Source organism: Trichosurus vulpecula, chromosome 6 (genome assembly GCF_011100635.1).
Source record: "Trichosurus vulpecula isolate mTriVul1 chromosome 6, mTriVul1.pri, whole genome shotgun sequence".
NCBI classification, from domain to species: Eukaryota; Metazoa; Chordata; class Mammalia; order Diprotodontia; family Phalangeridae; genus Trichosurus; species Trichosurus vulpecula.
Window position 1 is genome coordinate 208,960,492 of NC_050578.1, and position 27,293 is coordinate 208,987,784.

The 27,293-nt window shown below is 39.4% G+C and overlaps 1 protein-coding gene across 3 annotated transcripts in view; it reads right to left on the reverse strand.

Moving 5' to 3' along the window:
- Positions 1 to 27,293, reverse strand: part of RGS12 (regulator of G protein signaling 12) — a 211,118-nt gene that overhangs the window by 134,571 nt on the left and 49,254 nt on the right. The gene's annotated exons all lie outside the window — the stretch shown is intronic.

A 27,293-nucleotide genomic window follows, 5' to 3' on the forward strand; every position in this document is an offset into this window, starting at 1 on the left:
AAACTTGGGCTGATGGGGGTAATTTTTCAGTCGGAACAACAGCTGCAAAGAATTTGGTTTTTCGTAGAATGGAGCAGTTCACAACCTTAATTACAGTTGCTGATGATTCTATTAAAAGCTTCCCATATGCCAAGGTTTCCACAGTGCCAGCCAGCAAAATCTGACACATTGCTGAAAAACCATCTTACTTCTTTCCATTCCCTATTTACCCCTTTGACAGGCTTCCAAACATTTCATAGAAATGGAAAGTAGGTAAGTCACGGATCAGGTCCTAGTGTAACCGGTTTTAGGATTTCATAAATAGCTGTTATGTGCTTTTAAAAAAGGAAAAAAGAAAGAAAGAAAAGTTTCAGGTGTTCTTTACTCCCTTATCTGTCAAAGCATTACAATAAAAAATACCTTCCTCGCTTGACAAGTTTCTTAGGGTCAAATCAGGAACACATTTTAAGAATTGTTAGCCTCACTGATTCAAGACTGCCTTACAAACTTGGAGGCAAAGTCATACAGTGAAAAGTGCAATGTTGTAGTCTGAAAATGTGAGTCTGAGGCTCAGCTTTGGCCATTCAGTGGCTGTGTGACTACAGACAGGTAACTTAACCTGTTTGAACCTCAATTCCCACATCCACCACTGGCACCAAATAATACTAGCCCTACCTAATCTCAAAGAGCTGTGAACTGAACGCTTTTAAAAATGTGACGTGCTACAGAGCTACAAAATACCACATGATGTTAAATGCTACCAAACCACAACTAGCTGAATTGTTACTGAGAAGCGAAGTACCCTAATGGATAAAGAACTGGACTTCACGTTGGGAGGAAGAGGAGAGCAGGGAATACTCACTTATATAGCACCTACAATGTGGCATCCAGGCACTACGCTGAGTGTCAAGAACTTTGAGAACTGACTTTGAATCTGTCTCAGGCTCTTCCTAGCTGTGTGACCCTGGACAAGACACTTACCTCCACTCATCCTCAGCTTCCTCATCTGTAAAATGAGGATAATAATATTACCTATCCCCAGGGTTATAATGAGGATCAAATGAGATAGCATATAAAATACTTTGCAAACTTTAAAGCCCTATATAAATGCCGCTATTATTATTCAGTATGATTATGGCTTGCTTCCTTATTTGACAACTAAAGTTACACCAAGATTAAAACTGCAGTGGAATGGAGTGGAGTAGTCTTCTTTTAGTCACTTTTATTCTGTTCCCTGCCCCCACACCCATTCCTCAGTGGATACCACTGAAGTGTATCCATCAGTTAAACCACAGCTGGGTCATCTCCAGTTGTCCTGATCCATATCTGGCCACCGGAGCCACCTGGGTCCAGAGGAGAAAGTGAAATTGGTGACTCTGCACAGCCCTCTCTCACTTAAATCCAATTCACTTGCATGTCAAAGCATCACCTCCTTGATGTCATGGTCCTCTTTGAGAACAAGGAGAAACAGCAAGCAATCTGAGCCATCAGGTGCCCAAATAATGACGAAGTGAAGCTTGGGCTGGGACCTACTGTTGGCCAATCAGTGACAGCCAGAGTGATCTGGGTTTAAGGCATGGTCCTTAAGAAAGAAATCTAGCCTGTTAACCTCAAGATTTCTTGCAAGGTTTCAGCAGTCGATAATTTATATTCACTTGGGCAGAGCACTTACAGGCAAGGATATGATACTTTATGTGGACAGAAAGAGAAGCAGGGAGGATGAAGAGGGAAGGAGAAGAGGAAAGGGGAAGGAAAAGAGGAAAGGAGGGAGAGAGGAAGGGAGGAAGGAAGGAAGGGAGGAAGAAAGGGAGGAAGGAAAGAAAGAAGGAAGGAAGGGAGCTACATTACCCAACTGGAACTGGCCAGCTGGGTCCCCGGTGGCGCAGCAATTACTACTCACAAGTTGTTGTTTGTCCTAATAAATACTTATTGACTGACTTTACTTGTTTCACAATTCAGGTTCCATTCGTTCAAAGCCACCCACTAAACATGTATACCTCATTTTTTACTGCCTTTATTCATTCACCTATTTTAGACAGTATCTGAACATAAGAAAGCAATAATGTTTTTATAATCAGTATACAGTACTGGGAAGCAGCCAATTCACAGACAACTAATTTGCCTAATAATTAATTTATCTCACAATCTTTAGAAACTACATATAATTCAAACCTTCAAAAGATCCATGATTTCATCAATATGGATACTCCTATGCACTCACACAGAAGGAAAATCCTCTGCTTTTCCTAAGCTGCCATGACCAAAAGATAATCAAACGGCGGTCAACCATTGGTGGCCAATCATCAAGGTGATGAGTCTCTCAAGAATTTATTAGAATAAATCCTATTCCAGTGTCTAATCATGAGCTCTCAAGGTATATGTCATTGATGCATGAGCTTGGATAGGCTCTTCCATGCTAAGGGAGGCTTTAAATAAAGGGCCTAGAACTAGCTTTACTTAAAATGAGCACCAAATTAGACCAGATTCTACTGTGCTCTTGAAAATTCACATCCACTGTTATTCCTGGCTGGATGTGGTTGTCAGTGCCTGATACATGGTGAAATCTAGGCAACGAGATAATAGGATGAATTAATCATTAGACAAATTGTCTTTAGACTTAGAGCTGCTTTAATGCAGAAGCGTCTCCAATTTTGAATTTTCTTGGAATACCCCCTTTTATTGTTTTAGAATAGACCCTCATAAAACATAAGCTCCCTGAGGGCAGGGGCTATTTTATTTTTGTCTTTATATCCAAGTGGCTAGCATGGCACCTGGAACATAGTAGGTACTTAATAAACATTTATTGAAATGAGTTGGTTTGTATTCTCTTGGGAGACCATCACAACAGCTACCTTAAGTTTTGTTTAATCTTAGCACTGGATTAAAAGGTTTTAGGGTAGAAAACAGAGGATATTTAGGAACACACAAGTGAAGATCAGTGTCTTCTCTTCATCCGCAGCATCTTCCCTCCTGCTACTTCTCTTCTTCCCTCTCTCATGTCATATTAAAGATAATCAAGTTCCACACATACTACGAAATTGTGTTTCTCTCCCTCTTCCATTCTGCTTCTTTCCTCCCTAAAATTTGTTGAGCAATCTCCTAAGTTCCTACAATGTCAGATGACCAGAGAGAAAAAGACAAGAAAAGCTACAGAATCCAGAGAATTGGTGAGATAGTCTAGGGGAAATAACTCTGAACTTGAAACCAGAAAATCTGGGGTTCAAGTCCTAGTTCCGCCTGCACGGCCTTTGGGAGGTCACCATCTCTGCGAGCCTCATTGGCTCATCTGCAAAATGGCAATAATTCTTTTCTTGTATTACCTACCTCCCTGGATTACTCTGAGAAAAAACCTTGTAGAACATAATGAACTATATAAATGTAATTTTAAAAAACTCAAAATCAAATTATCCTGGCAGCAAATTGGCTGTCCAGAAGCATCAAGGAAGACAAGCTGCCTTTCTCCAAACACCAAAAGTCTCTCTCTCCCTCCCTCCCTCCTTCTCCTTCTCTCTCTCTCTCTCTCTCTCTCTCTCTCTCTCTCTCTCTCTCTCTCTCTCTCTCTCTCCCCCCTCACCCTTCTCTCTTCTCTGTATCTCCCTTCTCTGTATCCCCTGTAGCTGTCTTTCTTTTCCTTTTTCTCTCCTCTCTCCTCTTTCTCTGCTGTTTCTTTCACCTTCTCTCTGTCATTCTTTCTCTTGTCTGTCTCTCCTCTCCCTCTCTATATCTCCCTCTCCATATGTGTCTCTTTCTCTTATCTTCCTCTTCTCTCTCACTCTCTCTTTGTGACCTGTAACACTATTGGTTTAGGAGGTCTGGCCCAGTAAGGAACTCCCTCTACCAGTGCAGGTCACTAGTCTATAACTCATAATTTTAAAGATTTAAGTAAGGCACTTAATATTGACTAGGGGTGGAAAGTGGTAACTTGGGACAGGAAGTGACTTGTCCAGAATCACTCCACAAATATATCAGAGCCAGAGACCGCTCTTACTGACTCTGAGACTAGCTCCCTATTCACTACTCCATACTGCCTCTCAATTGTATCCTATTAACAGATAATATTTGACCTAGGTAGACAATATAATGCAACTTTCTTAAAAGCCTAAACTGGTATTAGCAGGAGTTAGCTAGCATTATGTATAATCAGTCTTAGTGGAGAAAAACTATTTATAAATTAATCATAGTGACATATACACTTCAGCACTCAAATATAATCATTTCAGTCTGAACCAAGGTTTCCCTTCATTTGAACCCAGGCTCATTCACATACCAGCCAAACTGAAGATAGAGGGTCATACTCAAGCTACATGATTTTCCTATACAAAAGTGTAAACATAAACAACCCTCATTAGTGAGTGTGCTAAGCATTCTTCCCTATTTGCTAACTTTGGTTCCTCCTGCATCTTTAGCCATGAGGTTTGTACTGAGAACCTAGTTTCATCAGTGACCCCTGTGAGCGACTCTTAAATAGCAAAACAAGATAACAAACACCTAAGTCCTGAAACGCAGCCAGCATCGCAATGATCCCTGTTCCTACACAATTCTACCAGCGTGGATGTGTCCAGAGAATGGACAATAAGAGGATAATCAACCATCTGCTATAGGGGGAGTTATAACAGGATAACTACAAATAGAACGGACAAAGAAACAGGATGAGAACACCAGGACACACACATCTACGTGACAAGACAGGAGAGTTAAGATTTCTGCAATATAAAAATGGCAGATAAACAAACATGATCTGCAGCAATCCATAGAGAACTTGGCTGTCCTTGGGTTGAGGCACTGAAGAATCACTGACAGCAATGGCATGTTCAAATCAGAGGAGTCAAACATGAGGCTTAAGTCAAGATGCCGAACTGGATAAAAATGTCTTTGGGAAATAACAAAATAAATAAAAATGCAATAGAATATAAATAATTTAATGTGTAGTTTTCCAAGTTGGCACATGGCCCAGAGGGTTCTTTATGCACAGTTTAGTGAGCCCCCCGCCCAATTTCTATCTGGGTTTGACTCCACTACTTCAGACAGTGTTTTGAGCCAGGGTCCATGGCCAAGGCTAAAGGGGATCTGCAGAAGAATAAGGTAAGCCAGGCAAAAGGAAAAGCTGTAGGCTTTTTGACTTGGTGTGTTCAAGAGTAAGCCACATGTCTTTAACTAGACACAACCAAAGAAAAACAATGATAATGCTCACAATAATAACAATCCCCACAATAACAATCGCTCTTTTATATAACACTTTAAGTTTTCAAAGTGCTTTGCCTCAGTAATCTCATTTGGTTCCTCACAACAATCCTGTTTGGCTCTGGTGTGATCCCCAATTTCCAGAAGAGCACTGAGGCTCAGAGAGGTTACAACTGAGTTGCCCAGAGTCACACAGCTAACAAGCGTCTGTGGAGGAACTGGAGCCAGCCTAGATCTTCCTACCCAGATCTACTACCCCAGTGGTGTTAAACTCAAATAGAAGCTGATCCCTGCGGGTGGCATACTGACTTTGAAAACCACAAATTAACATTATCTATGTTGTGAGTTTTTTTAAATTTTGTTTCCAATTACATTTTAATTTGGTTTGGGAAGCTCTGGGGAGTACTGTGGGCTGCTGTCTCTCCTGTCAGAAAACACATGAAGTTAGGGTTAGCAAAAAGTTTTATACAGCACATCCCACTGACTCCCTTGCATGAAGAATAGGCCTCCACAAGCAAAGTGGGACTAGAAAAGGGGCACAACCAGAGATGTTGCTTGGGAATATCAGGCATGACCATCCTCTGTCCATGGCAAGTGAAGGGAGTCCATGATGGTCTTGTGAAAGAGGCTGACTTTGCACATGGCTACATGAAATATCTGTACAGTGATTAGCACAATGCTGGGCACTCAGTAGATACTATATAATTACTTATTCCTTTCCCCCCTACCCCTTATCCCAAGCTCTTTCTGAGTCCATGTTCCACTCTACGCAGCTCTAGGGTCAGGTAGTTCAGCAAGCAGGGTCAGTGGGGTGGGTTTTTATAGGGAGAAGAAGAGTCCCTGTTAGGCATGTATGTATTCCTAGCATGAAGGTCACAGGCAAGAGGATACTCATTGGCTAGGAAATTCGAAGACTGAAGATATAGTGAGGTACAAGGGGTAGGGAAGAAAGGAGAGAAGGAAAGCCTATTAGAATAAAAAAAAAGAGCAGATCTGAAAAACCAGAGTTGTGTTGTTGTTGGGGCCAGGGTGGGGGGTGGGGGCGGAGAGGGAGGAGAGAGTACCACCTACCAGTCACTTGAAAAAGGCCACAAAAGAATACTGACCATACTTTAGGCATTTTAGCCACACCTAGAAATATGGACAATATAGGAATGTTATAATAAATAACAATTACTGATACATGGTGAAATTTAGGCAACAATAAAATAAACAATAAACAACAATTTCTCTTGGATATCCTTATTATTAGTATTTAAAAGACAAACATTTCCAAGATGAAGATGGTAAGGAAAATGAAACTAGAGGCAAAATTCCCTATTTTGTGAATATGCCCAGACACATGGTGAATCAGTTTTTCAGAGTAATGATGAGAATCTCACAAGGCTACATACAGCCGCATTAAGCCTTCACTATCCTGTCGGGCTCTACCCCCCAACATGATCCTAGGTTGTTATTTTGCAGGCTAAATGAAACATATGACCGTAGGCATTTTGCTTTGTTTTAGGAGGGAGATTCCCCAAACACTTTTTTTTGAACTAGCATTAATCTTCCGTTGCTGAAAAACCTTCAGTAGCTCCCTGCTGCCTGATGGATAAAATACAAATTGGCATTTTAGACCCTCCATAATCTAGCTGTAACCTCAGCTTTTCCCAGCCTCACCTCACTCATACTGTTCTCCTTCACGCAGTCCGACTGGGCCAAAATGGACTACCAGAATCAAAGAAATGGAAGGGAACAATCCTTGTTTGGCTAGGAGTTGGAATGGCTCATCTAGTCCACCACCTGAATGTAGCAGGTTATGTCACCTAACCCATACCTAAATAGGAACTTTCCCTAGGCTGCTCCCCCAAATTTTCCTACTATATCTGCCTTCATATATTTATATAATCTGTGTCCCATAGTTGGAATATACTCCCTCTTTCCTTCTGCCTATTGAAAATCTTTCCCCTGGAGGCTCAGCTCAGGTGCTACTCTACCCACAACACCTCCACTGAAAAAGTGCCTGCCTCAGATTTTCCTTGAAACCTTTGTCCAGATCTCTCATTCACTTCTCCATACTATGTTGGATTATACTCATGTGTCATGGTTTACCTATTAGACTCTTTAAGGGACCAGGACTGTAATTTTTTCATCTTTGTACCTGTAGTCCCTACACTCCAGCTTCTGGCACATGCCAGACCATTCATGGTGGTTGATGTGCCGTTGGGAGACTTTTTTGTGGCACCAGTTTATAAACATCCCAAACTAATTCCAGGCTGGGACTCTCCCTACATGCTGCCCATCAGCTGAAAGGGAGAAAAGGAATAAAAATGAAAACCAAGTGCCTTTGTCAAATAAGTTAGCAATGGAATGGAGGAATCTAGAGCCCGGGCTTCTAAAAGCAAAGGGTCAGAATAAAGTTCTCCATATCAATTGCCTAAGTGTCAATCAGTTCATTTGAGTGAAATGTAGTACCGAGGATAACAAGATCCCAGATTCAATTGCCAAATGAGACAGTTAGCTTAGTTCTATTTCATGGCCTCTAACCTTCTAAATCCTGCAAGGAACAACATCTTGGCTAATGAAAGAGTGAATCCAAGCATCTGTTTACCTAAACCGGTCAGGTTAACAGGGGAAGAAGACAAGCGTCCCATAATCTCCTTCTCTAAAAGTCTTTAAAATCTCAACAACTAATACCAATAGTTACAACACAACCAAAGACAATTAGGCTGGTTCATCACATGTGTGCGTACATGCACGCGCACACACACATGCACAGACACACACACACACACACACAATGGGTCAGTCAATATCTGCAAATGAAAGACAATACTTTTTTAGGCCACAGGCATAAGCAACTACTTAAAGACAAAATACTCAATTATTCCATAAATCTAGTTTCCCAACTAGACAGAGTGACTAGGGTTTTCCTCCTCTCAATGATCCTCCACCTGCTCTAGATTATGCATAGAGTTCCCTTGTTCCCATCCATGGCCAATCACCTGTGCTTCCCTCTCTGGCTCAGCCACTACCTATATGGTCCTATTACCTTGTGTAGCTCTCCCCAGGCCTGTGGAAAGTATACTGGACCACGGGCATGCTCTCATATCCCTAGGTCAAGGAAAATAACAGCTGGTCACTCCTTTCCCCACTCCTGCACTTGCCTGCAGCCTCTACCCAAGGGTCAGGGGCTCCAAGGGCACAGCTGGGCCTTACTGGAAGATGTACCTGGATGGAGCCACAGTGAAAGTGAAAGTGAAAAGCCAATTCAACATGCTGGATGAATTAAGATCCTGAGGGCTTCCTGCACCATAAATGAATTCCTCTTCTGCCAAACCAAAATTTGCTCCCCTCTACCATAAAGCCCAATTCAAAAAGATTGTGATTATCTGGTCCCACAAACTGGCGCCAAGTTGTACCACACTGCCGTGAATCTCTTGACAGATCTTCAGAGGAAGATATTCATGTATCCTCTGTGCAACAGCTGAGCTGAGAAAGACATGTGTGTGGCACCACCAAGGACAGCTAGGTGGCACAGTGGATAGAGTATTGGGCCTGGAGTCAGATAGATAAATCTTCCTGAATTCAAATCTGGCCTCAGACACTTACTAGCTGTGCAACCCTGGGCAATTTATCTCATTTAATCCTCAAAACAATATCCTCATTTTACAGATGAAGAAACTGAGGCAAAGACAGGTTAAGTGACTTGCCCTGGGTCACACAGCTAGTAGGCACTGCACCTAAGGCCGGGATTTGAACTCAGGTCTTCCTGTCTCCAGACCTAGCACTCTATTCACTGTGCCATCTAGGTAACTACTGGGACTTGGCACAAAATCTTAGCAAGCCCTACTATAAAGATGTTGAGCTAGAATCAGAGAATGGGGAGTACAGAGAATGGGGAGTTTAAAAGTGTCCACTGTGATTTTGTTGAATTACTGCTCCATTAGAGTGACTGGAAGCCTTGTTGACCCTTGCAATCCTAAATAAGCTTGGAAAGTCAAGAAAGAAAATTATCCCCAGCTTTCGGTGGGAACTATGTGGTCCTATGGAGCCAATCTTACGTTCAGACAACCAAGCACATATATACCAAGGGAACTTCCGTGTCTTTACTTCATGAATAGACCAACTTTGATAACATCTAGAAAATTAATAACAATTAACCAGTAAGTTACTGGGCTATATAGTATGTAAAAATAAAAGGCACTGTCATTAGCACTGTCATTTCTACAATCCAGTAAGAGGGAAAAGATTAGCACAGGAAGATAACCTAACATTAGAAGACCAACTATGTCAAATGAGTTATAGACTACTATCTCCTAGTCTTACTATGTCACAAGGGTTCAAAGGGGAGAACGACCATTTCTAGTTAAGGTGATCAAGAAGCCTTTACAAGAAGAAGTGGAATTTGAAGTGAGAGCTGAAAGATGTTAGGATTTCTATGGATTAAGAGGATGAATAGATAAGAAATTCTACATGAAAGGAACAGTATAAGCAATATGCTCACTTCTCACTTCCACCCAGGTTGTGGAGATGAGATGTTACAGAACTCACTCACTTAGGGCATTCTAGAAACACTCCCTTTTCATCTCCACCTTTTTCTTCCTTCAACTCTGGACCCCCTTCCTCGGTTCTCTGAATTGTTAATGCTCTCTCCCTCATGGCTACCTTTGTAGCACCTCGTGTTTACATTCTCTTCTCTCCTCTGACACTCCCACCACCCTAAAGCAGGCCCTCATCACCTGGACTACTGCAATAGCCTACTTATGATGTAGGACTATAAGAGACCTTGTAGATGATGACCTCAGTGACTCTGTAGATAACGATGAACCATTAGAACTTACTGAAGAGGAGAATGACAACAATGAACAAAAGAATATTTTAGGAAAACTTATCACGCTATGATGTTCAGGGTGGCTTGGGGATGGAAAGGACCAAAAGAAGACGATACACTGAAATCTTGAAGTTGGGAGGTCACACTAGTCTAATTCCTCATGAAACCTATCCATTGCACCCCTGACCCTGGTAGTCATCTACCCCCAGCTTGAACCCTTTGCTGACTGGGGGCTCACTACCCACAAGGCAATCCTTTCTACTTCTGAGTACATAGCTTTACTTAGTAAGAAGTTCCTCCTCATGTCCAGCCAAACTTTAATGTCTCCTTGTAATGTCCACCCATCAGTTCTTCTTCTCTATGGGGCCAAGCAGGATAAATCCAATCCCTCTTCTATATTATAGGCTTTCAGAAATCTAAAGACAGCTGCTATGGCTCATCTAATTCATTCCCTATCCAGGCTAAATATCCCTAGTTCTTTCAAAGGTTCGTTTCAACTGTTTACTATAACATGTCATGAGTATCCCCCACCTTCCTGCCTGGCCCTAAATCTTTCTCATAACAACTGCAATCTAACTACATCTCTCCCATCCTTACTTGTAGAGTTGATTTTTCAATCCAAGTGCAATAGCTTTTGTGGCCACTGCAATAGTGCAGATAATAAGGGCCTAAACTAGAGTAATGAATAGCAGTGAAAATGAATGGAGGGATGCAAGAAAAATTTTAAATCAATCTATAGAACTTGGGGACCAACTAGCTGTGCCAGCTGATAGAGATGGAGGAGTTCAAATGACAAATTCAAGAAGCAGGTAATTGAAAATAAAATACAGATATGGTTCTTCTCAATAGCCCTTAATCATAAGAATCCTCCAAGACTTAGTCTGAGGCTCTCTGCTCTTCTCCCTCTAGACCCACTCCCTAGGATGGATCATTTACTCAGAGCTGATCACTCCCTATACAGAGATGGCTTTCCAATGCATTTTTCCATCACTGATCTTTCACTATCTCAAATTCCTGATCTGATGGGCACCTAAAGCATTAAGGGGAAAAAAGGAAATGAGAAATTCCATCACACATCAGTGAGAAGTAGTAAGACACAGCAGAAAAAGCACCAGATTTGAAGCCAGAATTCCTGGGTTACAATCTCAGCTATGCTATTTACTGAGAGGTCTTGGGCAAGTTAACAACTTCTCTGGGCCTCAGTTAATTAATTCACCTTAAGAAAGAGAAACAAAAATTCTTGTCCTGACCACCTGACATAGTTGCTTTAAAGCTCAAATGAGATAATGGGCCTAAAACGTTTTGCAAACTAGAAAGCACCATCTACATGAAAGATATTATTATTATTATTGAATTCATAATTGCTGAAAGCTACTTCAAAGGAATCTCCCAGACAAGTAACTAGAAAAGGTAGACTATGGAGTAGGGAAAAAAGACCAAAGAGAGAATTCTAAGTCAGATTTCTTTGGGGAAAAAAAACAGAGTGAAAAATAACTTCTACCCATCAGTCCCTGTTAAAATATTTTTTAAAAAGCTGATTTAGAAACATCTGAACAGATTCTATCCCCAACTAAATTTATAAATTACAATTTGTATGAGAGCTCTCCAGAAAAACAAGAGGTTGGTAAAGAATATTCCAGCCAACTTACTTAAAAAATAATTTGACTAAAATAAAGTGTTATCCAAGATTGAATGTAAAAGACAACGTTTAGTCTTAGTATTGCAAAAAGTCTTGGTAGCCTTTTTGGTTGAGAGATTATCCTTTCATGATCATACTCAAAGAAGAGAACTATTAGAACATAAATGAGAGCAAGTCATTTATGTCCAATTGCTTCAGTGGGAAAAATATAAAACACTCAGTTTTTAAACATATATTTTTCTTTGAATTCAACGGAAGTCCCTTAAACTGAAATCCAACTGAAGAAAAACTGCTATAGGAGTGCCCCCTGCTGGCCATGTCTAGAACTGCAAAACTCAGAAAACAAAACCATTGAAAACCACCCTTTTTCCTCTAAATAGATTTTCCCCCTTAACAGATTGACTCAGTTGAGACTAATCAATCTCTACTCAGAATAATACTTTACATGGCTGGAGAGATTAATCCTCTGAATGCTTTATAACAGAACAATGAGCAGAAAATTATCCATGGTTTGAATCTTTATAATAAAAAGCTTGTATCAAATAAAAGAAAAACATTTCTATTTAAAACACGCAGTAGATTCTCAATTGAATCAAGTGAAAAAAAATCACATCACAAACAGAAACTGAAAGATGACTTGTACAGGGTCGGTCTTTACTATTTGCATCCTTCTCAAGTGAGATAAAATTCCCTAACTCTCTTCTCCCAATGACCAATAAAAAAAATACCAGAGATGAGAATCTATTGGATTGGATTCAAGTCCTGCATGAAACTAACAACTTCGTCTAAAGATATTAAAATAGTTTATTTTATTGACTATAATTTAAAAGAAATAATCAATTAACTTGGAGGGCCCCAGAATTACTTTAAAAGAGGTGCCACAAGGAAGCTTTCAAAATGCAATGGGAATTAGTATGCTACTGATCATTTCAAAGTGTGTTTCTGTAGCAACTTATAACAATCAAAATTAATTAGCACCTTTTGCTTTATAACCATTTCAAATCAGTGCTGAGTAAAAGAATGAAATTCTACAACTTGAGATCATTTAAAATTATATATATATGTATATACATATAAATGAAATCAAGAAGGAATTTCATAGATCATTTAGTCAACTCACAGAAAAAAAAAAGAAATGAAGGATAAATTATTTGTCCAAGGTCATAGCAACAAATGCAAAATTCAAATCCAGGTCATCTAACTCCAAATCCAGCGCTCTTTCCAGATTCTCTCACATATGTACCTGCTTGTATACATATTTTCTCTCTCGCTATCTGTACATATGTATGTCTCTCTATCCTCTGTCTCCCTCTCTATGTCTGTGTCTCTGCGTGTGTCTCTCTCCCCACCCCCACCCCAAGTCTTCTCCAGTAACTTATTTTGGAGGGAGAAGTGAACCTGGATTCTCAAAGTTCTATGCTCTAGGCTCTCACAAACACTACCAGATTGAAAAGGTATGGGCCTAGCAATGGACCAGGTGTTTATCACACCAGGTTCAGCCTACTAAGCAGATGTTAAGAAATGAGGTGATTAGCAATTACTGAAGACGTGAAAGAATTATGATCTCCCGAGTAAAGCAATCATACACTGCTGAAATCTCTGATCTTTGAAATACTAGCGTATATACATAAACACATAAACACACACAGTCTTGAATCCTGTGGTGCTACGTATTTGCTGTTACTCTACAAAAGTTTTTTTTTACATTTATAATACGGTTCCTTACATTTTTTATTGTCTCTTGACAGTCAATTTTGTCTAACACTCACACTTAGGTGGTGATAGGAAAAGGTTCTTAGAATCACAGATGACATCAGAGCTGGAAGGGTCCTCAGAAATAGACCACTTTGTCTCGAAATGGTCAAACTGAGACCCACCCAGAGAAACTAAGTGACTAACCCAAAGCTACGCAGCTAGATATATGACTGAGCCAAGACTACAACCCAGATGGCCCCTGATTAGTCCCATGCTTCCCACTACACCATGCTGACAGGGTTTTGAATCCTCATGTTTACTTTTGTAGCACATAGTATATCTTGGGTGCATGATAAATGTTAAAAATGAATCCACACTTAGAAGACACTGTGGCTTACTGAATAACACAAGAAAATGATGATTCAAGTGTTATTCCTGTAAACGTAATTCACATACTATAAAAATTAGGCAATCATAAATAAGCAAACATCACTATGGAATACATTTTCTACATTTAAGAATATAAATATACACATCGATATAAAAATGTGAGATACTGTGCTTTAAATTCCTACTAACAAAGAAGTGATAAGAAGCAGTTCCTAAAATGAAGTCATTTTTATCTGGTGAGCAATTTTTTTACTGCCTAGAAAAACCATTAAAAGTTTGTATTTAATATTCTCTCGAGCAGAGTGATTAATAAAGTAAAGACAGACAAAACTACCTTAGGGTAAATGAAAAGAGTAGGAATTTCCAAAACTTCCTCTGCTGAAACCAATCTTCTCACATCTCACTACAACAAACCACATTCCTCAGCTCTCTGGTTTGGACTTTAAAGAATACTTCTATTCTCTACAATCTCTTGAGACACGCAGAAACTTATACTTACAGACGCTGGACTGACAGGAAAAGTTTTCTCCATGTAGAAATAGTTTCTAAGGAAAGTTTCTTTCATGGCTGGAGCAGCGAAGGAGGAGAGGAGGACTGCACCCCATCAAATCCCCACTGTGCATTGAGATACCTTCCTTCTGCAGATTCAGTGAAACTAAACAGAAATGCAGCCCGGCTGCCTGGTGCCCTAACGCCACATTGCATGTTCTCCTCCCTCAGTAGTAACACTGTACTCCCCACCCAGAATTAATACTTGTTCTGCACCTTCTAGTCAAAGTCAAAAATTCCTGCACACGAGCCTTTTTATGTTGCTTTATGGGACCTGGTTAAACAATAATCTTTCTGTGATGATGACAACATGATAATCAAGCATTATATGAGGCAGGATGGCACTCCATAAATGTGCCATGCTCCCAACATTACTGACAGGAGTTCAAGTACAAATGTGCTCATATATTTTGGTTGAGTAATCACACTTTTCAGAGAGGGGATGGGAAAGAAACTTGGCTAAAATCGGATGAAAGGTGAAGATGTTTGATAATAGCTGGTAAAGAAAATTGACAGTAAAGTTCAAAGGGCCCTAATCAGTACCAAAGTACCCAAAAGTGGCCATTCCAACTGCATTTGTTTATGGCCAAGACCCATGTTTCTTCCCATTCACAGAAAAAGTAGCCACATGGTTCCTCTACGTTTCCTTTATGGGTCATCAGAGATAAGAGTCGGACCAGACATTATAGAGCATTTAGTATTAAACCACCCCCACCCCCATCCCCTGCCACACTTAGGGGCTGGACCTGAGTTTCATCAAGGTGACATCATCACAATCTCTCCAGCAAATAGACCCTGTAATTGGTCCTAGACCTAAAAGCTCCCTCTCTCTCCCTCTCCATCACTCTCCTTGCCCTTTCTAGGGGTAGCAGTGAGGTGCACATTCGAGGGAAGCAGAATACATTTGGAATCAGAAGACTTAGGTTGAAATCCTGACTCTGCTGTCTACCACTTGGGTTACCAGGGGCAAGTCCCTTCTCTTCTCTTTGCCTAGGTAAGTCAAGAGAATTTTGTGAGGAAAGCACTTTTAAAACCTTGAAGCATTACATAAATGTTTTTATTAAAATTATTATTGAAAATGACAAAACTGAGGCCTAGAAAGATTAAGTGAACTCTTGTCCAAGTCTTGTCACACAGGGAAAAAAAATCAAGGGTCTCAGTGAATCTCTGAAGATAGCTTTAACAATTTAGCTATCATCCACTCTCCTCACATTTTGCATTTGGTTACATGTACTCATCAAAAAAGAGCAAACTAGGAGGTCAAGCCCAAAAATTAAACTGCAAATGACCTGAATCTATTAGGGGTAACGCCCCTAAAAGTTGGTCTGCCATGGAAAACTTCTTTCCAACTTATAAAGACAAATCACAGTCAGGCTTCAAAATCTACAGCCAAAGAATCTTCCTGTAGGTAGTTACCTCTAGTATGACACTAATTGATCCTCAAACTCCAAGATATCTAATTAAGTTACATCCAGTGAAATCTCTGTTGAATAATTACATAAACAATACTTATGGCTCCCCTAGGAGGCAGCTGTAGATAAATCCCAACCACTGGCCACCAAGTGTACCTAAGCTAGGTGAGAATGTGTTGGGATTCCCTTTTTCAATCATTTCATGATTTACACACACACACACACACACACACACACACACACACACACACACAATGAACATTCTTATAAGAAAGAAAAGTAGTTATTTGAAACTAATAGCAACCACATCTGACATTCCAAACCCATAGTTCTCTACCTTTTGGCAGAGAGGAGAGAAATTTGGTTCATTACCTGTTTTCTAGGTCCAGAATTGGTCATTACAATTATTATGATTTGTTTCTTGTTTTCTCACTTTTATATTCAATGGAGTTCTGATAGAAACAATCCTAGGACAATTCACTATCCTACTATGGCTGCTCTTTTACATTGAAAGTTTGGTAAACTATTGCTCAGCAGCTAGATGGTGCAGTGGAAACAGCACTGGGCCTGGAATCGGGAAGATTCATCTATCTGCTGCATGAGTTCAAATGTGACCTCAGACACTTCCTTGCTGTGTGACCCTGGGCAAGTCGCTTAACCTTGTTTGCCTCAGTTTCCATATCTGTAAAATGAGCTGCATAAGGAAATGGTGAACCGCTCCAGTATATTTGCCAAGAAAATCCCAAATGGGGTCATTGAACAACAGGCTAACTGCTGCTCAACAGGCAAAAGTAATTGCTTTTTAAAACTGTACACATGTGTGGAGATGTAGGGTCGTCTTTGGTAGACTCTCAGAAAGCATCTTCGAGACCACTCCAAGTAAAAGACAAGGAATCATAGTATCACGGAATGATACAGACTGCTTCCTATTCACACACGGTTCTGATTTCTTCTGCAAAGTCTCAATAGAGCGAGAGTTTTTCATTCCTTGTCGTTTGGAAGTTATGAGTGTTTGGTGTGTTGGATTCTAAAGAAGATTTGGAGGTTTGTATTTGCAATATGGCGATCTATCATCTGTCAGTTTACTCAGTTCTATTCAGGCAAGCTGAGAATAGGTTTGCAGAACTCACTGAGAACCACTATGGCATAACCACAATTGGCTCAGGCATTCCCTCCCTGGAAATGCCATGTTTTATATTGGTTGTTCTTTCTATTGTTTTATTGGTGATATTTTGAAAAGAGAATAGTTCACCGTGTAGACATCAGATCTCTAGTACTCTCATTTTGTTTGCATTTATTTTATTTATTTACAATACGTGGATAAACCATGAGTGAGGAGCTGAGTCCATAGCTTCATAGTAATTAATACATGTTATAAATATCTGGGTGTTTCTGGATGGGTTGGCTCAATAACTACTGAATCAATAAGGAGTTGTGCTTTGTGCCCCTGGGACTTCTTGGTGCACACTTTGTGCTCCTTGGTCAATATACTGCTATGTGATTAGCAATAGGCATAATAATAACTGACATTTATACTGTGCTTTAAGTTTACACAGTGCTTATATGTATTTTCTCACTTGAGTCTCATAGGACTCCAAGTACTGATATCTCCATTTTACAGAGGAAGAAAATGAGGCTGAGAGAGGTTAGTGGCCCGTCCATGGTCACACAGGAAGTTTCTCTCAAGACTCGAATCCACTTTCCTGACTCCAAGTCCAGCACTTATCTACTCTGTCAGGCCACCTCTGATTATTCAGTTGGTCAATAAGCATTGATTAAGTGCCAGGAGCTGGGATCAGAGCTGGGATACAAAGAAAGGCAAAAGATGGTTTTAATTCTCAAGGAGCTCACATTCTAATGGTGGAGATAACATGCAAACAACTATGTACAAACAAGCTATATTTAAGATAAACCGGAAATTAACAGAGGGAAGGCGGATCAGCAAAGGCTCCCTGTAGAAGGTGGATTTTAGCTGGGACTTGAAGCCAGTGAAGGAAGGAGGTAGAGATGAGGAGGGAGATCGTTCCAGCCATAGAGCTTGATGGGACTTTAGAAGCCAAACTCCTCATTTTACAAATAAGGAAAATGAGACCCAGACAGAGTCATTAAGACCATCTAACTCCCTTTACTCCAATGTTTTATTAACCAGACAACCATCTTTATTCGAAGTTCGGTTTTTCAAAAGAGATTTCCCTATTGGGAAGAGAACGTACCTACAAGATAACAGGAACACTCTAGTTCGCTTGGCAGCTATATTTCTTTACCACAAATTAAAATTAGCATTTTGACCTTTTATAGGTTTTATTGTGAAAATGCTAGTAGAAGGGAAAATGGAGTGTTTTGTTTAAGGAGCATCAAGAAGGCCAATGTCACTGGATCCCAGAGTATTGGGGAAGTGTAAGGTATAAGAAGACTGGAAAGAGGGGGCCAGTTATGAAGGGCTAAGATAGCAAGGATTTTATATTTGATCCTGGAGGTGATAGAGCACCACTGGAGAACAGGGTGGTGACAAGGTCAGACTTGCACTTTAGAAAAATCACTCTGGCAGGTAAGTGGAAGATAGACTGGAATGGGGAGAGACTTGTGGTCAAAAGACCAACCAGTAGGCTGATACAATAGTCCAGCAGTGTCAGAGGAGAGAAAGAGGCATATGGAAGAGAGATCATGAAGGCAAAACTGCCAGGCCTAAGTAACAGATTGCGTATGGAGTGGAAGAGGCAGTGACAAGAAGGAGCTGAGAATGACACCTTGGTTTCAAGCCTGTGGCTCTGAGAGGATGGTGGCACCCTCTATAGTAACAGGAAAGTTAGGAAGAGGGGAGTGTTTAGTGCAAAATATGATGAGTTTGGTTTTGGACTTGTTGAGTCAAAGATGTTCATTGGAGTTCTAAATAGATTTTTGAATGTTATTTTCATTTACATTAATTCAATCATTGTGTGAATTATTCTGATTATGCTTACATCACTCTGTATCAGCTCATACAAGTCTCCTATGCTTATCTGAATTTCTTTTACTTATCATTTCTTAAGGTGTAATAGTAAACAAACACATTTTGTTTATTCATTTCTCAAGACAAGGCTGCCATGCCTATGCTGCTGAGAGTGGGACAGCATCTATGATGTGCTGCCTAGCTCTCCCTTCCTCTTCTTCTTTAGAACCCCATCAAGTGCCCTACATACTGCGTGGTGGTTCTGGTGTCATGGTGATTGGGCTGATCTTTTAAGGGAGCAAAGAGGCCACTTGGCTTCCTTGCTGCTTGAAGTATAAAAGGTAGAACCTAGGAAGGAAATAGTGTAAGCTGTTTTATCAGAGTTCTTACTGCCTCTGGGGAAGGTTTCCTGACCTGGCCTGGTTGGTTACCATGGTGACCATGAGGTCATGTAGTATTCTACATCTTTTTTAAAGTAGAAGTTGTATTTTTAAATTTCTTGTGATTTCTAAAGCAGCTTTTATTGCATTTTACAATCTACAAGTGCCTCACCATGCTTTAACCCCTCTGCCTGAATCAGTGGACTAGGTTAGGCCTGGGACAGAAGAGTATATATGTCATTGACACCCCTGGGACATATGCTTAGTAGTACAATAACTGGGTTAAAAGATATGAATAATACAGAGACTTAGTATGTATTAGTATGGTGTGGTTTTGGTTTTGTTTGTTGGCACTGGATCTGTGATTTCATTGGCATAGGGAGGTCCTGGTGAGGAAATCTCTCTACCATTGCAAATAAACAATTGCTCTAAGAATGAAAGTTGTAGAGAGCGATGTGGGAGGCTGAGAAGTTAAATGATTAGGGTAGGAATACAGAGATGGTAGATTTCAGATGCAACACTAAAAATCTTCCATACTCCAGGGTCTCATCAGCTCTCCTGATGATTTTTTATCATCAAAATTGTCTATTGTTTATGGTCACTTGTATCCCTGACTGGTTATTAACTAATTCTTTCTCAAGATATGAAAGGTTTCTCTCATTCTCCTCTAATTTTTTTTGTTTCTGGGTTTTTTTAATGAAGAGGTTATTTTTTTTAGATCCTTTATTGTGACATGTGGTAATAGATGCTGACTGAAACCTGCTTTCTGCCAAACTGCTTTCCATTTTGCCAGCAGTTTTTGTCAAAGAGGGTTAATAAATGTTAAAGACATTCCTCAGAAGAATCAGGAAATTATTAGTTAAACAATTGGGGGAGGTAGTCGGAAGGATTTAGTGGTGCTAGCATAGATTATAGAGTCCAAAATGGCTCTAAGGAGCCATATTACCCCATCTTCCTTCCCTCTTCCACAGAGATACATACAAGTGATATAAACAATTATGGAAACTACATCTGAATGGAGAGAAATTTCTTTGAAAAGACAATTTTTAAAATTCAATTAAATTTAATATTAATCAAAGTAGTCATCTTTTAACTAAACACGAAAATTGTAGTGGACCTTAGCATTAGGAAATACTAGTTTCTACAAAGAATGCTATCTCCAGCAATGTCCAAGGAAGAGGATGCCCTGACCTGTCATAATAAGCACTCCTTGGCACCCATGGCAGATTTATCCTTTTAGTACAGAAAGTTACCACACTTTGATCCTAAGATCATAGATTTAAAGCTTGATGGGGCCTTAGAGTCCAAACTCCTCATTTTACAAATAAGGAAACTGAGACCCAGAAAGATTCAGTGAATATACCCCTTAAGACCATCTAACTCCCTTTCCTCCAATGTTTTATTAACCAAACAACCATTTTATTAGAAATTCAGTTTTCCAAAACAGATTTCCCTATTAGGAAGAGAATGTACATACAAGGTAACAGGAATTTTCTAGTTCACTTGGCAGCTATATTTCTTCACCACAAATTAATAAATTGGCATTTTGGTCTTTTATAGGTTTTCTTGGCATAAACCAAATCACCAGGACCTGTTTTATCCCCTTAGATGAAAGAATAAAAACTGAGTTTGTAAATTTTCAAGGCTATGAAAATCTGAATTGTTAGAATGCTGTAAGTTAATGTCATTGAACTACAGAAGGGAAACAGATGAGACCACTTGGAAATGGGACTTCTAACTATACATACAAGTGTATGTATGAATACATATATATGTACATATATACATATGAAGAGATAGAATGAGAGAGAGAGAGAGAGAGAGAAGACAAGAAGTCTTGCCAGCATATGTGAAACTGACCACGAAATCTTATTGGTCTTGTGTATTTATACTTAGACCTAGAGCATAAGAACAGGAATGGCTAGAGTAGTATTTGTAACCTGAATGTACACACACACACACACACACACACACACACCCCTCTGCATTCTGTGTTCTCCACTAATGTACCACTCCCCCGAAAAAGCCTCCTGGGGAGTTAGTCTCCAGTATATGTGTGTCTCCTTTAAAAGCTGGGAATTGACGGGAAGGATAAATAGGGCCGTATGTGGGTTTATAAACAGCTGTTAGTTATCATCCCTCGACTTCTGGTTATCACAGGGTAGTCAAGCATACTTGGTTGAGAGAATGGCATGAGCAGAGAGAGCATGTGCTTGTCAGTCTAGGAACAAGAGCTTCTGGATGTGAATCTGGGAATCACTTCTTTGTCATGGCCAAGATAACACAAAGTTTGGATCCTGTACACTGATTCTGTGTTGGAAAGGTGAGAAGGTGGCTCTAAACCAGGCCAGGGCATGTGCCTCTGGCATTGCCTCTGACATTGCCAAAGAGTAAGTGGGAAGAGTCCTAAGTGATCCTTGTGTGATCCCCAGCAAGAGATCTCAATATTTTACTGGGTTAAGATAACAACAAAACAGCCAGATTTGGTATTTTAATTGGCAGGTTCTGAGTTCTATCATCTCCAAAGGGAATAAGAGAATGTATAGTGAGCGGCCAAGTAATCTAGAGCCATGTAAAGTGTTTATGGTTTGAGGGTAGGAATGTCTGGGTCCCTAATAACATATTCCCTTGGATATCTCATGCCTGTACTTAATATCCAGAATTACCTCAGGGAACAGAAAAAACACAGGAGTCATTCAATTCAATAAACATTTATTAAACGCCTACTCTGTACACCAGGGCCATAAAGACTAAAATGAAACACTCTTTGCCCTCAAGGAGCTGGTATTCTACTACGGAATGAAGCAGATATACAATTTAGCAAATACAAAGTGTTATTTAAAAAATACAAAGTAATTTGGGAAGGGAAAGGAAGCTACTAAGTGGAAAAGTTTGGGAAGGACCAAATGTAAGAGTCAGCTCCTTATGGGTACTTTCAAAGAAGTTAGGATTCTAAGAGAGAGAGGGAAGGCACTGCTTGCTAGTGGGCCAGTGTGATTAGAAATAAAGTCTATACTGAATCTGTAATTTGAATTCAATAGCAGGCTGTCTAGCAGATTAAAATGAGAGTTCTTAGCCCTCCTTAAAGGAGTGACTGGTAGGGTTTCAGATGTGATATTGAAAGAGGTTTATGGCACAGTTCCTGGGAAGCCTAGTCCAAATAGGCAGCCTACCAACTCCCTAATGTAGTGAATCTTAGAATAGAATAGAATTTTGGCACTAAAAGGACTCTCAAAAATAATATGGTCTAACAAGCTCATTTTACAAATGAAAAAAATGAGACCCACAAAAGTCACATCTTTTGTCCAGGATCATAGAGTGGGGTAGAATAATTATTTATCTCTGAACACAGAATCATAGCTTTAGATCTGGAACAGACCTTAGAAGTCATCTAGTCCAACCCCCTCATATTATGGATAAGGAAGTTGAGGTCTAGGAGGATTCAGTTATCTGCCAATGGTCACACAAATAGCAAGTGGAAGAGCTGGGATTTGAACCCAGACCCTCAGATTTAAATCTACTGCATCACACTTCTACTAGGGGCGGACAGGAGCTGAGCTGTGAGAAATCTATGTGGCTTCATGTCATTTAACCTCCACAGACCTCAGTTTCCTCACCTATGAAATTAGAGGGTCAACTCACTGACCTCTGAAACCACTTACATATCTAAAGCTATGATCCAGGGTCCCATAACCAGAAGGTAGCGCTCCACACACTAGGGAAACACTAGAAGTTTTCCCAATAAATACAAGAGTAAAGCAAAGCTGTCTCCTTCCCCACTATTATCTGACAACGCTCTAAAAATACTAGCCATAGTAATGAGACACGAGAAAAGAAAAACTATCTTTATTTGCTGATGACATGATAGTTGACTTAGAAAATGCTAAAGAAGAAGCAGAGAACCTAATTGAAACAACAGTTTCAGTAATTAACAGTACACAAAATAAAGTCACAAAAAGCAACAGTATTTCTATATGGTCAGTCAATAAATATTTATTAAGTACCTGTTATGCACCAAGTCATATGCTAAGCACTGCAATAATAAAATCCAGCAGGCAATATTAGAAAGAGAAATCTCCTTCAAAATATGTAAAATATCTAGGATTCAATCTATTCAAAGCACAATAAATTCCTGAATAGACATAATAAAATGCTTCTTAAAGAAATAAAGAACTTAAATAACTAGAAGGAATTTCAGTGCTTGTAGCTGGACTATGTGAATGTAATAGAATAAATAAAATATAAATATATTATACAATTATATAATATATTAATAAAATATAAATAAATAAATAAAATTACAATACTACTTAAATTACTTTACAGATTCAGGTCTATGACAATCAAACTACCAAAGGAGTGGTTAACAGACAAAATTATAACAAAATGCATCTGGAGAAATAAATCGTCTAGAATCAAGGAAAATAATGAAAAAATGTAGGATTAAAAGGGAAATAGTAATTTTAGACCTCAAGTTATATATGGGAGTAATCATCAAAATTATTTGGTACTAGTTTAAAAATAGAAAAGTAGATATATGGAATAGATTAGCCAAGGAAGAATCAAGAAATAATTTTACTCAATAAACCAATGCTTGACAAACCCCAAAATGCAAATGACATAGGAAAGAACTACCTATTTCATGAAAATTGCTAGGAAAACTGGAAAGCAGTCTGGCAGAAATTAAACCTAGCATAACATCTTACACAATATACAGTCAATCCTCAATATTCACACATTATCTTTCATGACCTCAAGCATTTGCATGATTTTATTAGTAACCTCAATTTCACTTTCATGTTGGCAACTGCACACATTCATAGCTACGCAGAGAGAAAAAATAAGAGGTACAATGCATGCAAGTTTGTGGAATGGCTGGTATTCTTCACTGGTCTTGTTGATCCTACTACAGCAAAGAGCTCCCCATACATTCACTGTATATTTTCATTGTTTACCTTTAAAACTCAAGTTTTGTGTTGTAATTACGCCCCCAAAGAGTAGTGAAAGTCCTGTGGACTCTAAGCCCAAGCATACAAAGTCAGTGGTGTGGTTTAGTGAGAAAATAAAGGTGTTAGATAAATTGCCAGAATGTCTGAAGCTACTGCTCTAAGTCTGGTATAAAAAAACTGACAATTCGTTACACAGCACAACACCCTCACACCACCATCTGACACAGTGGAAGGTAAGATTCAGGCTAAAAAATGTTTTCGTTTTAAGAATTTTATTTGCTGTACAGTATTTGTGCTACCATTGATTTCATGTGTTATGAAAAGTGAACATTGTAGAAATCAATGTTTTTTATTATTGAGATGTTAGCAAAAAGGTTAAATTCTAAATGTTTTTGTTTTACAAATTTTGTGTACTGCATTTTATAGGTTATTTCATAGTTACTATTTTAGGGACAGTGCATATTAGCAGAATCAATGTTTTGTTATAAAGAACTGTATGCAAAAAAGTGCATTTTCAGTCCTCTCCAGTGAAAAATTACAGCTTTTGATGGTCGTGGGCACCTAATCCCCTATTTTCCATAGGTTTAATGTAGCAACATTCATGTTTTTTACTTCTGCACATTTTCTAGGAACATCACTCCCACAAAATTTCCATGAATTGAAAATAAGCTTAAAAAGAAAAAAAAAGTTGAGGATTAAGTATACTACGGTAAATTCAAAATGAACACAATATAAATATTAGGGATCATACCAAAAATAATTAAAAGATAAGCAGATTATACACACCTTTCATAGCTATGGCTGGAGTGAATTATTCACTAAGAGACAGAGATGATTACAAAAAATAAAATCAATAATTTTAGTTATGTGAAATTAAAAAGCTTATACAAAATCATATAGCTAGTATAAAAAGGGCAGCAGTTAACTGGGAAGAAAATCTTAGTATGATATATTTCTGATATCCAAGATGTTTAGACCCCATGTGGCAACCTACAGTTTAAGAAGCACTGAAGGGATCACAAGTAGAAAAAGTTTAAGAAACCCTGATTTAGACAACAGAAATATATAAGCCCAAAAGCCACTCCCCAAAAGAAATATGGTCAAAAGATAATAATTCTAAAAAACCCTGAATACTATTAATAACCATATTAAAGAGTGTTCCAAACTGTTAATAATAAAGGGAATATAAATCACAACAGCTTTGTGGTTTCATCCACAACAGAAAATTGGAAAGGATGACAAAAGATAGGAATAGTTAATGCTGGAGGAATTGTAGAAAGCCAAGCACACTAATGCATTGTGGGTGGAGCTATGGATTAGTCCAATCATTCTGAAAAACAATCTAGAACTAAATGTCCATTATCTTTTGACCCAGAAATTCTATTACTAGGCATATATCCCAAAGAGGTCAATGGGTAAAAAAAAAGGCCCCATATGCACCCAATATTTCTAGCAGCAATTTTTGTAGCAAAGAACAGGAAACAAAGTAGATGACCAATAATTAGGGGATGACTAAACAAACTGTGGGAGAAAAATGTAATAGAATATTACTGTTCTTTGAAAAATTAAGAATGTCATGAATACAGAGAAATATGGGAACTTACTTGGGCTGATGCAAAATGCAATAAGCAGAACCAAGAAAACAATATACACAATGATGCTGACAATGTAAATGGAAAGAATACCACTAAAATCATCAAAACTGAATCCTGCAAAATTATAATGACCAAGCATAGCCTCAAAGAATGTACCTTCCCCTGCTTCTTTGCAGAGGTGGGTACTATGGGTAATGGAAGAGATAACACACAAACAATTATGTACAAAAATTATAAAAACAGGATAAACCGGAAATAATAGCAGAAGGAAGGAACTAAGATAAAGAAGGATTTGGAAAGACTTCTTGTAGAAAGTAGAACTTTAGTTGAAACTTGAAGGAAGCCAAGGAAAGTAGAAGGAAGAGATAGGCAGGGTTAGGGTTAGAATTCTGGATAGCTAGTGACAAAGCCTAGAGTTGAGGGATAGTGTGTTGTGGAGGAAAAACAGCATGGAGGCCAGTGTCACTGAATCAAGGGATACATGGATGGCAATAAGTTGTAAGAAAGCTCAAAAGATAGAAAGGGGCCAGGCTATTAAAGGCTTTAAAAGCCAAACAGAGGATTTTATGTTTGACCCTGAAGATGACAAGGTGCCACAGAAGTTTATCAAATAGGGTAGTGAAATGCTCAGACTTGTGCTTTAAAAGGATAATTTTGGCAGCTGAGTGGACTGGAGGGAGGAGAGATTTGTGGCAGAGGGATCAACCAGAAGACTGATACACTAGGCCAGGTGTCAGATGATGAGGCCTGCCCCAGAGTGGTAGCACTTCAAAGGAGAGAAAAGAGTCCACAGGAGATATTTAAGAAGGCAGAAATGGCAGAACTCAATAATGGATTGGATACGTGGATTGAAAAAGAATGCGGACTTAAGAATGATGCCTAGGTTAGAATTCTGAGTGACTGGGAAGGTGGTGGTACCTTCAACAATAATAAGGAAATTAGGACGAGAAAAAGGTTTGGGGGGGGAGGGGAAGATAATGAATGAGCTTGGTTCTGGACATGTTAAGTTTCATATGTCTATGGGACATCTAATTCAAGATGTCCAAGAATCAGCCGGAGGTGTAAAGGTAGAAGTCAGGAGACAGGTTAAGGCTGGACAAAGATCTGATAATCATCGACATAGAGATGATAACTGCATCCATGAAACTGATGAGATCACCAAGTAAAATAGCATAAAAGGAAAAGAAAAACGACAGACCCTTTTGAGGGGCACCCACTTAGTGGGCATGAACTGAAGAAGATCCAGCAAAGCAGTGGGAGATGGAGCAGTCAGACAAGCAGGAGGAGAACCAGGAGGTAGTGGTGTCATGAAAACCTAGAGAGCTTATGAAAGAGAAGAGAGTGATCAACAGTGTCAAAGACTGTAAATAGGTCAACAAAAATGAGGATTGTTAAAAAGCCATTAGGAAATTAAGAGACGGTCAGTGTAACCAGGGCATGCCCAGTATTAGGGGACTTTTAGGACAAAGGGCTCGTTGGAGCACATCTCTATTGCCAACAGGGAGGCCACTGCAACCCCTACCACATGAGTCAGGGCAACCTCCTGTGATGGGCTGCCTGGGTCTTGAAAGCCGGCAAGACTGAGCCAGTCTTTCTCCTTTTCTGCCTCTCTTTCCGCTGCTATTTTGGGCCACTCTTGTCTGCTGCATCCAGAGGAGGAAGATCACAGTTCCCCCACAGCGTGGGCACCATGAACACAACCAGTGAGAGGGAAGGACTTCCTTACCTTCTTCCTTCTTTTACCCCAGCTCTGAGAAAAGGGCTTGGGGGTGTTTGTTT